Genomic DNA, 14,808 nt, shown 5'->3' with positions numbered 1-14,808 from the left:
TTTCTTTCATTCCATCACGTGATAGAATAAAATGATACCTTTCACATTGATTTATTCCCAACACACAGCTTATCTAAATTCAGCAAAGCATTAAACAATGTAAATAAGCAAAGCTTTTGCCTGAAACTTTCCAGTATTAGCAACAAATGTTCATGATCTCATGCAATTTCTTTCCAACTCTGCATAAACTAAAGCATGTGTGATATCACCTACAAGTAGTCAGAATGGGATTAATTTTATTGAAGTTTAGAAATCTGCTATGTATACTTTAACATCTCTGATAAACAACTTCATCTCCCTTCATAGTCAATGGAAGCACTTTAGAACCCAATCCATCTAGCATATTAGGATGTCTATTTCCAGATGAGACAGGCAACACCCAGAAAATCTTATTTCTTGGTTTGCTATGAGAAACACAGGAATTCAGATGGAAAAATGCATATTTCATCCCAATTTGTTGTTAAATTGATAGTTATGGACACTCAAATCTAATCAGCATATTAGAGCTATTAGTAAATTAAACTGATGATCTGCATGGGCAGTGGAACACCCACATCTAGACTGATAAATTATTTGAGCAGTCCGTACCACGGGTAGGACTGGAGCCACCTGGCATTAATCCAACCAGTCCTTTTGTACAAAGTAATAGTCAGCACATGGCCTGGCCTAAGGGTGAGACAGTAAGTCCAACGTTTACAAGTATGTATGTGCTTTATACATACTGTACCCCAGCAAGTGAAAGGCATCCATTCTGCTATTGAAAGGGACTTTGTTAGCTGGAACCCAGTAGAAACATGGCAATAACAAATGCACAGTACTAAATCTCTGGAGTTATAAACAAATTTTAGTATTTGTTTCTGTCTTCTAGTAGCAGTCATACTATCTTTCTCTTCTTAAGTAGGGTTTGAGTCTTTAAACATAGTTTTAATGAGCTCGGCTCTTGCGATTAAATGTTTATGGTTAAGTATACTAAGCAAATATCTTTGAGATCAAGATGTTGTCTATTATATCAATAAAACTGATATATGGCTTCCTATGTGGCAGATATTACTCAGATAGGTACATGTCCTAATTTATCTTTTATTTCTATGTGTGTGATAATCTGAGATTAGCAGTAAACACACCAGGAAAGTAAATCTCCTTCTAATGCAATTAAGTCTCAAGTAAGTGGAGATATATCCAGGGAATGTGTTTGGTACATTTCAACTACCTAAACAAAAAGAGATCAAGGTAAAGAAAATCAGTGTAGTGCATATTAGAATTTTTAATATTTCAGCTATTCAAGCAGTAACATCCTAAATCTCATCTCATGTATATCCTGTGAATACCATTAAGTATCCAGACAGTACTGATAATGGTGTCTCAGATATTTCAGATTCTGAAATATGCATACTAAATTTAGAATGGGAAGGTAATGGTAAAACTCAGTAACTATATACACTGTCTTATGTACAGCAATATATACTGACATATCTGATCCATTAGAAAAGATAAAAAAGAAGGTAGTGCGTCACATTAAGTGAGACAAAGCCAGATCAGCCAGTCAAAGGCTACAAAGGCCAAGTTTTGGAATGAAAGGGTGATAAGACAGGCAGGTGGAGAGTGGATTAAAAAAGAGTGATGATAATAGAGACAGTAGGGAAATGTACTGCAATTCTGAGTTCTGCAGCTACAAAGATTAGAATGCAAAGGTGATAACAGTAAGCAGTTTCCATTCAATGCTTTATATTCTTCTTGTCTAGCTGGGCACTATTATTTATCATCTAATTGCAGTTTCATGTTGATTTCCCTTTCTGTCTGTCAAATTCCACCCCCCACCCCCACCCTCCCTTTTTTAAACTTTTCAATTTGCATCTTCCCTTTTTATCGTGTTGTCCTCTTTCTTCTGGTTCATTCCCCTTCTTTCATTTCTTGTAGACTGACTCTCTCAGTCCTCTGGTTGGTGCTTGTCAGTTTGGTGTACATTACAGATATGACTCTTAACTCTGAAGGCAATTATGTTAAAAATAAGGACAATTCATTAGGAATTTTTGGCTGTTTATGTCTACAGCCTTTGTTTCCAAAGGAAGCTTTGGCCTCTGCCTTCCTGTGTCATTAGCTTAGCTCTTAGCACTGGTGATGTGGGCTTCTCCCAAGGAATCAGAATGGAATTGCTTCTGGAAGCCTGAGATGTGATGAAGGTTGATCCAAACCGTTGCTCCAAGCAGGACTGACTTCAAACTTAGAACAGGTTGCTTTGGGCCTTGTTTTAAATATTTCCAAGCTACTGTTCACCATCTCAGGGACTACCTCATCAGTTAGGAGAATTGGATTGCAACAGATTTTGAAACTGATTACATGTTCTAAATTCACGCTGTGATAAGTTTCCCAGAAACTTGCTGTCCCCCTGCAAAGATATGACAAAATTTGTGCTGAATTTACACATGGTAAAACTGACACATTTTGAGGTTAGCATAATGTAATTATTAGTGGCCTAAGCCTGTGACTGTGGGAGGAGATATAATATAGGAAGTTGGAAGATTATTCAAAATTCTCTTTATTGAAATGTCTCAGGTCTTCAGAAAGAGCAACACTTGATAAGGTAACATTATTTTCCTTAATTTGTTCTGAATTTTATTTAATTTATGCAAAAAATGACCTTGTTTTTAAAATTTAGATCAGATATTACAAATGAATATTTGGGTTCTGAAAAGTCACCAGAGAGAAATGTGTCTAAGTTTTCATGTGGCATATGCAGTACACAGTTCAGTATTTTTAGTATATTTTAAGTTGGGTTGCAAAGCATTTTGCCAACAGACTGCCAATACCTACAGCAAGTTAGGTCTTTCACTAAGAAAATCTTCCAAAACTAGGCAGAGAGAAAAACATGTGTTAATAAGTATTGTTTTACCTATTAAAGGTGGCATTTGCTTGTGCTTAGAGCTTATGTTTGCAAGTTAGTTGATCCATAATTTTGTTTCTGACATGAATATCAACTCTGTACAAAAAATTATATAGTATGGTCCTCAAACTTAGATTTAAAAACAAACAAACAAACAAACAAACAAACAAAAACCCCCTAAACCCTAAAAAATAAAAAAAAACCTTCCAGAATATTAAATAAAACAGAAAGAAAAAAATACCAATGAATCTGTAAGTGTAAAGCAACAAATTTCTTGACTGACTATACAAATCTTTCAAAGTTAGAACATTTGTGAAATATATTAAATCAATGCCATTTATTCAGAAAAAAAGCTTAAATGTACAATCTTACAAAGGTGAAACATGTTGATGTCACCATTATTCTGTGATAACTCAGTTCTTAATGCATTCAGCTGTGAACTGCCTACTGAATAGAAACAATGCCTCATAATAGCAAAATCCATTTTCAGATCAAGTGAAGAAAAGACAATTTACATGTCACCTCTACTCCACTGCCTGACATTGTCATTGAAGAAACACTCTCAATCAATATTGCTCATTTGTGAATTAAGTATTTGAATATATAAAAGACTTTAAAATTTGTCAGACTCTACCCCTTTCAGTACATTTGGGGGTCTGACATTGTTCTCATGTATTCAAAAACCTTGTGAAAGCTTACTGATTAAAAGCATTTATCTACTTTCTCAAACTTTCAATTCCAAGTCACAGTAATACAAAGATCTTGGAGAGTTCCGGAGGCTTTGCTTCATGGACTGAAGCTAGTCACAGGCTAATTGCAGATCCAATGTATTTATTGAGTGACTCATACACAAAATTCACAACAGCTAGATTGGGTTGTGTAGCCACAGGAAGGCTGATCTTGGTGCTATTTAGGTGAAGCCTAAAGGGCGTATGAAGGCCTCTTCAAGTCCTGAGTGCAGTGCTGAAAGCCCATAAGGAGAATTTATTTGAAATATGTGCTATTTGCAAGGCTGGCAATTCAGCAGCTTAAAATATAATAAAACTGATGTATGAGGGACTACTGTAAGTCCAGGGTTTTCACGGGGACAAAAGTCAGTCCTTCTAATTGTGACAGTGCAGATGGTGTAATTCTGACTTTATCCTATTCTACCTCTGTTAAACCTTTCCAGCATCCATTTATGTGAGGGTATGTCTGTAATTAACTCATATATTTAACTGCAATTATCCATCATCATTATTTAGACAAGGCAGAGAAGTACTGTACACTATCTATAAATACGTCGGAGAGGTTTTTATTTGTTTATTTGTTTGTTTATTTTTGTTTTGCGGTGTGGTTTTGGTTTGTTGTTGTTTTTTTTTCCCCAAGAACCTGACTACATACAGGGCTAAATTTGTAGGTATTCATTTTCTGGCTGCAAGAAAAATACTTGTTGAATCAACGATACTAAACTCTCTTAAGATCAAAAATCCAGGATGATTGCATTCAATCTGTGTGTTTTCTGCTATTAAACCAATTGGCAGATGTCCCTGAGCCAAACTAAATTACAAATTACTTGAAAGACTTGTTTGGGAGAGTGCTAGATGGCCCAGACCAAAAACGTATCAGAAAGCATGCTAACATTTCAACAGTAGACAACTAAGTTACAGTGATTTGGAATTTATTAGCTGCAGGGTGGGAAAGGATGCAAAGGTACAACCATTCCTAATACAGCTCTGTGATTTCAAATACATGTGTTAAAAAGATGAAGAACATTAATAATATTTTTAGTAATGAAGAATAATCTTAGACCCACTTTCCCAGCCAACAAAGCTTACCAAAGGTCAAGAATGTCTAATATCTGAAAACAATTTGGGCAAATCAAATGATTATGCACTGAAGGTGCATAAGTCCATGGGACCTGATGAAATCCATCCACGGGTCCTGAGAGAACTGGCGGACGAAGTTGCTAAGCCCCTCTCCATCATATTTGAGAAATCGTGGCAGTCTGGTGAAGTTCCCACTGACTGGAAAAAAGGGAACATAACTCCAATATTCAAAAAAGGAAACAAAGAAGACCCGGGAAACTACAGGCCGGTCAGTCTCACCTCTGTGCCTGGCAAGATCATGGAGCAGATCCTCCTGAAATCCTTGCTAAGGCACATGGAGAATAAAGAGGTGATTGGAGACAGCCAACATGGCTTCACCAAGGGCAAATCGTGCCTGACAAATTTGGTGGCCTTTTACAATACTGCCACAGACTTGGTAGACAAGGGCAGAGCGACGGACGTCATTTACCTGGACTTATGCAAAGCATTTGACACTGTCCCGCACGACATCCTGGTCTCAAAATTGGAAACTCATGGATTCGATGGATGGACCACTCGGTGGATAGGGAACTGGCTGGATGGCCGCATCCAAAGGGTTACAATCAATGGCTCAATGTCCAGGTGGCGGCCAGTAACAAGTGGTGTTCCGCAGGGGTCGGTGCTGGGACCAGTACTGTTTAACATCTTTGTCGGTGACATGGACAGTGGGATAGAGTGCACCCTCAGCAAGTTTGCTGATGACACCAAGCTCGGTGGCGCAGTTGACACGCTGGAGGGAAGGGATGCCATCCAGAGGGACCTAGACAGGCTGGAGAGGTGGGCTCGTGCAAATTGCATGAAGTTCAACCAAGCCAAGTGCAGGGTCCTGCACCTGGGACGTGGCAACCCCAGGCACAAATACAAGTTGGGTGGAGAATGGCTGGAGAGCAGCCCCGAGGAGAAGGACTTGGGAGTGCTTATGGATGAGAAGCTCAACATGAGCAGGCAGTGTGCACTGGCAGCCCAGAGAGCCAACCGTGTCCTGGGCTGCATCAGGAGAAGTGTGGCCAGCAGGTCTCGCGAGGTGATTCTGCCCCTCTACTCTGCGCTCGTGAGACCCCTCCTGGAGTACTGTGTCCAGCTTTGGAGTCCTCAACACAGAAAGGACATGGACCTGTTGGAACGGGTCCAGCGGAGGGCCACGAGGATGATCAGAGGGATGGAGCACCTCTCCTATGAAGACAGACTGAGAGAGCTGGGGTTGTTCAGCCTGGAGAAGAGAAGGCTCCGGGGAGACCTTATAACAGCCTATCAATACCTGAAGGGAGCCTACAGAAGAGCTGAAGAGGGACTCTTTGTCAGGAAGAGTGGTGACAGGACAAGGGGCAATGGTTTTAAATTGGAAGAGAAGAGATTTAGATTAGATATAAGGAAGAAATTCTTTACAGTGAGGGTGGTGAGGCACTGGAACAGGTTGCCCAGGGAAGTTGTGGATGCCCCATCCCTGGAAGTGTTCAAGGCCAGGCTGGATGGGGCTTTGAGCAACCTGCTCTAGTGAGAGGTGTCCCTGCCCATGGCAGGGGGGTTGGAACTAGATGATCTTTAAGGTCCTTTCCAACTCTAGCCATTCTATGATTCTATGATTCTATGATGATTCTAAATCTGCATGTTACAATGGGAGCATTTCATAATATTAAGGGTGTGCTGAGAAATCTTAAGTGTTGCTTTTTCTTTTTTAAAGAAATTGAATAGTTCAGCCAGAAATTATTGACATAAAACTTAATAGCTGAAATTCTGTCCTCTCTATTATAACTGAGGGTACAACAAACACAGCAATTCCATCTTCAATTCAACTTTTCTTAAAGAAAGGTACTAAAAATAAGGCATAATATAAATTTTATTTCTAACTTCATTTAACTAAGTTTTGATGTAATTCTGGCATTTCTTTTGAAAAAAAAAAAGCAGAAGACTCTTGCTTGAGCAGCTGCAAAACCCATTAGGGGTAATATTAGATAAAAACTATGTAATAATACAAGATATCTTCTTCCTGAGAGAGTACTATACTCCTCTGCAACACTTAAGTATTTCATAAGAAATGGCTAGCATCGACCTTAGAAGTTCTTCCCTTTACTGTTTCAACAAATGAGTCATGCCATGTGAGATACCTTGTACCAGAAGGGAACTCCAGTTATGGGCCTCTAGTATGAATACCTGACTCACGTAGTCTGGGTGCCAGTGAACTGTTCTGTGCTGTTTGCAGAATGTCTATTTCATCACGTACCTTTCAGACATCCTAGATGTCTGTATTAATTGAACCACCCATGAGGCTAATTTCAGATATCATGATATTTAAATTGGAAGCACCTGAGGGACCTATTTGGGTCTTGTTTCTGTTCTCTGAAATAAATATTTAAATCTTCCAAACATCTCTATATGAATACAAAGAATTAGAAACACAGCTTAATTCCAACACATAAATATTATCATAATTCTATCTCAAACACTATTTTCTCTCCTATAAAAGCCTTTATAGTCTGAGTTTGAATCATGACTTTAATAGGGATACTTTGCAAAGCAGTTTATCATATTTACTCTGGAAGAAAATACAAGCTAATATACTGATTTAAAAAACGCTCTAGTTTCCTCCTCATGTAATCTTCACTGATGACTGCAAAGGCCCAGCAGTTTCCACATTTTTCACTTGTCAACTCAGTTCTGGTTGTGTCACCTTTTCCCCCACCAATCCTGCAGACTGTCTTGTCTCCCTGGTAATCCCACACAGAGTCTTAGACTGCTTTGTTACTGGAAGATGTTTTCACTCTCAGGATTAATTTATACATGCCAGATCTGTTCCAGAGTAGTTTATGTGTATGCTGCCAAAGTCAATTGCCTGGTACAGTGAATCACTGTATATGGATCACTGTATAGCATTTAGATCCATAGAACAGTTTCGACTGGAAGTCACCTCTGGAGATCATTTGGTTTTATCCCTCCTCAAAGTAATGCTAACCTAGATCAGTGTCGTGGTTTCAGCTGAATTTACCAAAACCGGATCGGCAGATGGCCCTTCCCCCCCTTTCCCCCCCAAAAAAAAAGAGGAGAGAGGAGGAGAAAGAGATAAGGAGATTCAGAAGTTTAGAATTAACTAAACTACTTTAATGAAGAATTAATATTAAAATAAAAATAAAGAAGAAAATAATGAAATAGATACAATATATACAAAACCGTGTCAAGCTCCCAGGATGACAGTCACATCACCGGCAGGCACTGGGGAAGTCCCAGGCTGGACTCAGTGACGAATGGGAACTGGATTCCAGCTCTGGAGTCAGGAACACACGGATCGGGATCAAAGGCAGATGAACAGACAGAGTCCTCTCTGGACGTCGGCCATCGCAGGAAGGGGGCTGACCCTTTGATCCCTCAGCCTTTATACTGAGCATGGGGCAGATGGGATGGAATACCCCAGTTGGTCAGGTTTGGGTCACCTGTCCTGTCCACTCCTCCCCACTGATGTGACCCCTCTACGTTTTTTCCGTTTCCGACCCTCTAAGGGGGCAAATAACGAAATTGGCTGACCTTGGTTGTTATAGCAATAAGTATAAGCAAGGGCCTCCCTGCATACCATTCCTTGGCATGGAGCACAAACATTGGTCTTATCATTCTGAGAACGAGCAGTTTTCTCCACAATATGCCGTTAATTTCAGAGAGTTAGAGGAGGCCTAGCTGGGATGTAAAGTTACAGAACAGAAAATTGGTTCGGTTTTACTTCAAACCGGGACAATCAGATTACACAGGGCCTTGCCCACTCAGCTTTCAATGGTCCCCAAGGGTGGAGAGTTCACAGCCTCCCTGGGCAACCTGTTCAGTGTTTGCCCTTGTGCTGAAAAGTAAATCCTAATGCATAACTGGAATTTCTCTTGTGCTTTTGACAGATGCCACTCATTCTTTCTCTGCCCTCCTCCAAGAACTCTGGCTCCATCTTCTCCATATCTTCCATAGAGGTAGCTTCCAACAGCTATATCATCTCCCCTCAGCTATCTATTCTTAAGCTATCTATTCTTCTAATTCTTCTCCTTGTACGTTATGTGCTCAGGTCCCCTAACAGTCTTGGTGGCTCTCCTCTGGTACCACTTGTATGTTTTTCTTTATTGTATTGGGATATAACTGGACACAGAATCCAAATGTTGTACCACAAGTGTGAACAGAAGGGAAGAATCAACCTCAGCCTGGCTGCATGTCTGCTAACATAGTCCTGTATGGAGTTTACCTTCTTTTCTGCAAGGGTAGAACCTAGTTGATTCTAGTTCGTCTTCTTCAGCAAGACCCCCAGCTCCTTTTCTGCAAATCTGAACCAGCTTTCTGGCCTGTTGACCAGCAGCCCGTACCATTCCATGAGTTTATTTCATCACAGGTGCAGGACTCTGCATTTGCCCTTGCTGAGCTTCATGAGATTACTGATAGTCCATTTTTGCAGTCTGTCAAGGTCTCTGAATGGCAGTCCAGCCAACAGTGTATTGATCACTTTCCACATTGGTTTTGTGTCTTCTGCAAACAGAACTTCATGAAGTTATAAAACAGTATTGGCCATAACATCGGTAATCAGTTGCAAGTTAGACTTTTTCCTGGTGATTGCAACAGTTCGAGCCCTGTGATCAGCCGGTTTTCAACACACTTTGTAGGTTTCCCATCCAATCCGTCTCTCTTCAGTTTGGCTACAAGGATGCTATGGTCAAAATAGTGCAGCCCAGAAGGCAAATCACATCCTGGGCTGCATCAAAAGAAGTGTTGCCAGCAGATCCAGAGAGGTGACTCTGCCACTTTACCCTGCTCTGCTGAGACCTCACCTGGAGCACTGTGTGCAGGTCTGCAGCCCTCAATATAGAAAGGACACGGACCTGATGGAGTGGGTCCAGAGGAGGGCCACTAAAATGATCAGGGAGTTGGAGCACCTCTGCTATAAGGACAGACTGAGGGAGCTGGGGTTGTTCAGCCTGGAGAAGAGGAGGCTCTGGGGAGACCTAATAGCGGCCTTCCAGTACCTGAGGGGGGCTTACAGGAAGGCTGGGGAGGGTCTGTTTACAAAGGCCTGCAGTGACAGGACGAGGGGCAATGGTTTTAAGCTGGAGAAGGGGAGATTTAGATTGGATATTAGGAAAAAGTTCTTTACTATGAGGGTGGTGGAATACTGGAACATGTTGCCCAGGGAGGTGGTTGAGGCCCCTTCCCTTGAGATATTCAAGGTGAAGCTCGACGAGGCCCTGGGCAACCTTGTCGAGTTGGGGGTGTCCCTGCTGACTGTGGGGAGGTCAGACTAGATGACCTTTGGAGGTCCCTTCCGGCCTGGACCAATCTATGAATCTATGAATCTATGAAGTATGCTCATGGATGCTATGACTTTGTCAAAAGCATTGCTGAAGTAAAAGTAAACAACATCCACTGCAATGCCCTCATTGATAGAGACAATCTTCCTAACACAGAAGACCAAGGTCTCCTTTGGGCCACGTTTTATCTCTTGGTGTTTGAGGAACAATTATTAGTTTATATAATTTCTTCATTTCAAAATGTCTGAAATCCTGTGACGGCTGTTTTCATAGCTTGAAACTAAGATTAGCTGATGTGTACTCTGGGTAGGCACAAAGACATACATGACCATTTGAAGGTGCAAAAGGCACTGAAATAGAGAGGTAATCAAATTCCCGATTGGGAATGGCCCTGGGGCAAATTATCCTCTGGAGCGGACCTAAGTTTCATCTCGGGAAGGACTAGTTAGTTCACTAGTCTGAGGGTGAATAAACAATTAAGTGAATAGGTTTCTGAGAAGAAACCAGGGAACTAAGATCTTTGACAGAGTAAATGTACTTTTAGCTTAAAAATTGAACTCCTCAACACTGTTATCTGAGACCTCTCTGCCAGGTTTACTGGCAGAGGAGAAAGAAGGGGAAAGAACAAGGATGCCTAGCACATCTCTCTAAACTTTTCAATATAAGAAGAAAGTCCAGAACATGTATTTTCAGGTGTGTCATATGTCCCCAAGTGGATACAGGGTGGTGTCAGAACCAAAGTTCCTTTCCTTACAGCTAAACAAGAAGGGTTTCAGACTTTTGTAAGCTATAACATGTAAAAAGCTAGAAAACACTAACCTAAAAGAAGGTAAACTCAAAAGCATTAGAATCTGACTTAAGGATTATACTGTTTATACCAAGGGACTTTTTCAATAGTGTGATTATTAATGGTATTATCCAAAATAATTCTGCAGAAAGTATAAAGGTAGACAAGAAGCATGAAATCTACAGAGTAAAGCACGTGGAAAATCAAGTGTGAAATTGGCAATTTTTTGAGTTACATGGGGAGTCTAGGCCTTTATTGTTAGACAAGATGTGACTGGAACTGTGTTGCTGAGGTTATGCTGTCTAAACAATGGCAATTTATCATGTTGGAGTAACAGGATCTTTAACCCAGATTTGAAAAATGTGTGGAATTATGATTTAATTGAACCGAGCTAGACAAGGCATGACCAACAACATCTTAGACCTGTGTAATGGGAATTTTACTAGGAATCGAGATAAAATAGGACATCTCATTTCCTATGCTGTCCATGGATTTCTCTCCTGCCATGTCTGCACAGAGCAAATGGGACAGGGCTAGAGAATAATGCAAGGAGAGTTAGGAAGACAGGTTTATTCCTGTTGCTCAGGTTTACTCTGTCATGTTGTGACAGTATTAACTTATAAGCAGGAAAACTGGATGATATCTGAATGGAAAGTGTTGAATTAAGAAGTGGCTGTTGTTAATATATATCATCACTGAACCAGAAGATATCTATAATTTGTGATAAATTTATTATACTTACTGTGCTTTCAGATTGTATTTTATGCAGACACATTTCTGACTGAGGAAAGACTACTACCTGAATTACTGCAAAAACACAAAAAGCATGGAATAAAAAAATAATCTTCAATTAATTACTGTTAAAAAAGCATTATCTGCCTTTTTAGACTGTTGCTGTTGCTGTTGTCATGTAGTAAAATGAGAAGGTCATATTCAGAGAGATTGTGACTTTGGTTTGCTCATTTCAGAGACATACACTGAACAATTTTAACTCTTTTCTTGTTTTGCTTATAAATCCAGAAGCTAACATATCAGAACAACTCACATGATTCCTTTTTAATGGTATGAGCATAATTAGGTTTAAAAACATAAAGGTAGTGGCAAGAAGCAACTACAGATCCTTAAGTATACAATGTTTCTGACTCCAGTTGTGAGAGCGTTGTAACCATACAGTTGGTATGAACTAATTGTCAAATAAAGAAAAGTAACAGTTGAAGAAGAGAAGAAAAAGTATTTCATATGGCACTGCAATTTTTGACTCCCGATTGCTCTTTTCTTGAATGTGCAAAGTAATTATTCACCTGGGGTGGGAGTTGCAGGATTGCATCTTCTATACTGTACTTCATATAGTTGGTTTATACAACTGAAGAACAGCTAACAACTAAGTAATGACACCACATAGCAAGAGCACCTAAAAATATAGTTGTACAATTTTTAAGCAGAAGGATCAATACAGGCTTCTGAGAGCATATCATACCAGTGTGCACCACCCATCACTCTCTCCCTTTAGATTACGAGGTTATCAATGAAACTGTCAGTCACAACAGTGCAGTTCATTTGCAGGAGCCAATGTCGCATCACCAAACTGTCGACAAATCTGGGAAACTGCCAGGGGAGAAAGGAAAATGACTGTGAGTCTAAATGCCACCTAAAGGGTAAAGTGGGAGACCTTGATCCATGCTCATGGATATCTCTGACAGACTTCATATGTTCCCCAGAGAAAGCAGATTTTGTTCAGATTCACTTCAATAAAAATGTGGGTATAATAATGTTGCTGAAGTCAGGAGTTTATAGCAGATTATTAAACAGATAGATGTTACAGTGATGGGGAATGTCACAGACAAAGTTCTTTGATGGAGTTTTTTCTCCAATATGAAAAGAAAAATAAACCAAACAAAACCACCTGTTTCCATCTCAAAAAAAGTCCCCCCTCCCCCCCCCCCCCCCCCCCCCACCAAGTCTCTGCAAATTGAAGATAGCTATGCCCGGATAGGTATACTTCAGAATTTTGCTCAGATATTTCCTTGATGAAAACTGTTACAAAATCCATTTGAAAAGGGGAATGTACAATATACATCTTATGCACTAATGCCTTGATAAGTGATTGCTAGTTGTACTGCACTTTTTAGGTTGTTTCCAGACACCAAGCTTTATTTGAGATGTTGGTTATTAATAAAGAAAGCTTCATAATTTTGCACTGCTATACTATTAGTTTCTGCTATTTAGTCCTATATCTATATCTAAAGAGTGCAAAAGGCCTGATGCAGACTTGGGTGTTATTTGAAGGCTGGAAATTCAGTTACAACATTAACTAACTTTTAAATGATAGTAAATTGTAAGAAAAAAGGTGCTATAGCCATGCTTGAAAAAGCTAGTTTTTCTTTTCTGTTAAGCTGTGACTGTTTTGGTCTTCACAATCTGTGAAGGCTGACAACATAGGAATATGTTCTGCATCTACCCCTTTGACTGTGAAGTTTTATTTTCTGGTGGAAAACAATGGCTTTTGCTTTATAACACGGAAAAGAATCTCAACAGCATTTGTGGTAGTTTAAGGTAGTTTAGCGTTAATGTTAAGGGGAACTGCAGGTGTAATCTACCATGCACAGCCCTAAAAAGTTACTTCAGTACATCTTTTTTCCAGAAGTGCCATTTGTGATATTGCTTGTCACAGTGAGTTGATACGCAATTTTACTTTTTTTGTTACAAGCAACAGCCATTGACATTTCTCTACCTAATTCATGTCATCATTATAAATAGTTACATTTATAACTATTACATGAACACGCTATTTATACAAGAGAAGACAGCGAATCAAAGCCAATTTTTTCCTGTGAAGGATGCAAAACCAGAAGCCCATTTTCTCTTAAACAGATGGGATCAAACAGTGTAGGTTAATGTGTATTTTCAGTAATGTTTGTCCTTATTCTACCCTGTGGAACCCTCTTGTAGCTGATTTCAACAACATGAAGTGCATTTTGAGGGCACCCAGAAAGTAAACAGACAACCTTATAGAAGCCAGATATTCCTTGTTTCAGGTTATCAAGGATCCACAGATTTGCACCTTTTCCTTACAGAATTCTTAACTTTCAAAGTCTGGGGTTAAAATTTTCTGCTCTTCCATTTGCACAATGTCCTTTCACTATGGTTTTACTAGTAGGTGACCAACTTAAAGAGAGCTTGGGCTGTTCCTAACAGATAGTTCTTTCAATCTGATGGAGAAATAAAATTATTTTCCAGCCTGAATTCAGTTCCCAGGAAATGAGGTGCGGTTCCCAAAGAATATGCTCTATAAAAATCACCAGAATTGGCAGTCTTCCTTAAAGCCAATTGCTATCTGACCTGAGTCACATTCTCACCATGAAGAGTACTACTTTAGAAAGTAATATTATATACTATGGGTTACTTCTAAAGCTCACCTTAATTTTTTACTCCAATTCTATTCAATCTTGCTAAAAATTCATTACAGTACATGTTGAGTGATTATTCCTTCAGAAAGACCTAGCACTGACTTTTCAGATGCAAGTGTAGCCATTATAAGGGCAGGAAACTGTTTTATATTCAAAAGATATTTGCAGTTATGTACACAGCTTAATCTAATTTAGGTAGCTAAGCATTAGCTGTTACAGTTCAAACTAATTACCTTAGGCTCCTAAATATGTGTGTTGAATTATCCTTGGGAATTACCTATTTCTCTCCACTGACCGAAATAAAATTTTAGGTGCCCAAATTAGATCAGATAAAACCTATGCAGTTTGTTTAGACTGTTAAGTGCTGATAGTCATAGGTCAGTTCCCCTGTGTACCAAAACACTGGGGCATAAGACAATTCTGGTGCTGATACCATTTAGATAAATTCACATGCACTGACATGACATGACTGTGCAGAGTGTTAATGCATTCTGCCTCTGGGGTGGCTGACCAGCCTGTAGGCATATTCCTGCACTTCTAACACATTACTTTGGGACTAGAACTGGTTTGCACTATCCTGGTTTGGATTGTAGATAGAGTTAGTTGTACCGAAAAAGCTGTATAA

This window comes from Numenius arquata, chromosome 9 (genome assembly GCF_964106895.1).
Source record: "Numenius arquata chromosome 9, bNumArq3.hap1.1, whole genome shotgun sequence".
NCBI lineage: Eukaryota > Metazoa > Chordata > Aves > Charadriiformes > Scolopacidae > Numenius > Numenius arquata.
This window is presented reverse-complemented; position numbering follows the sequence as displayed.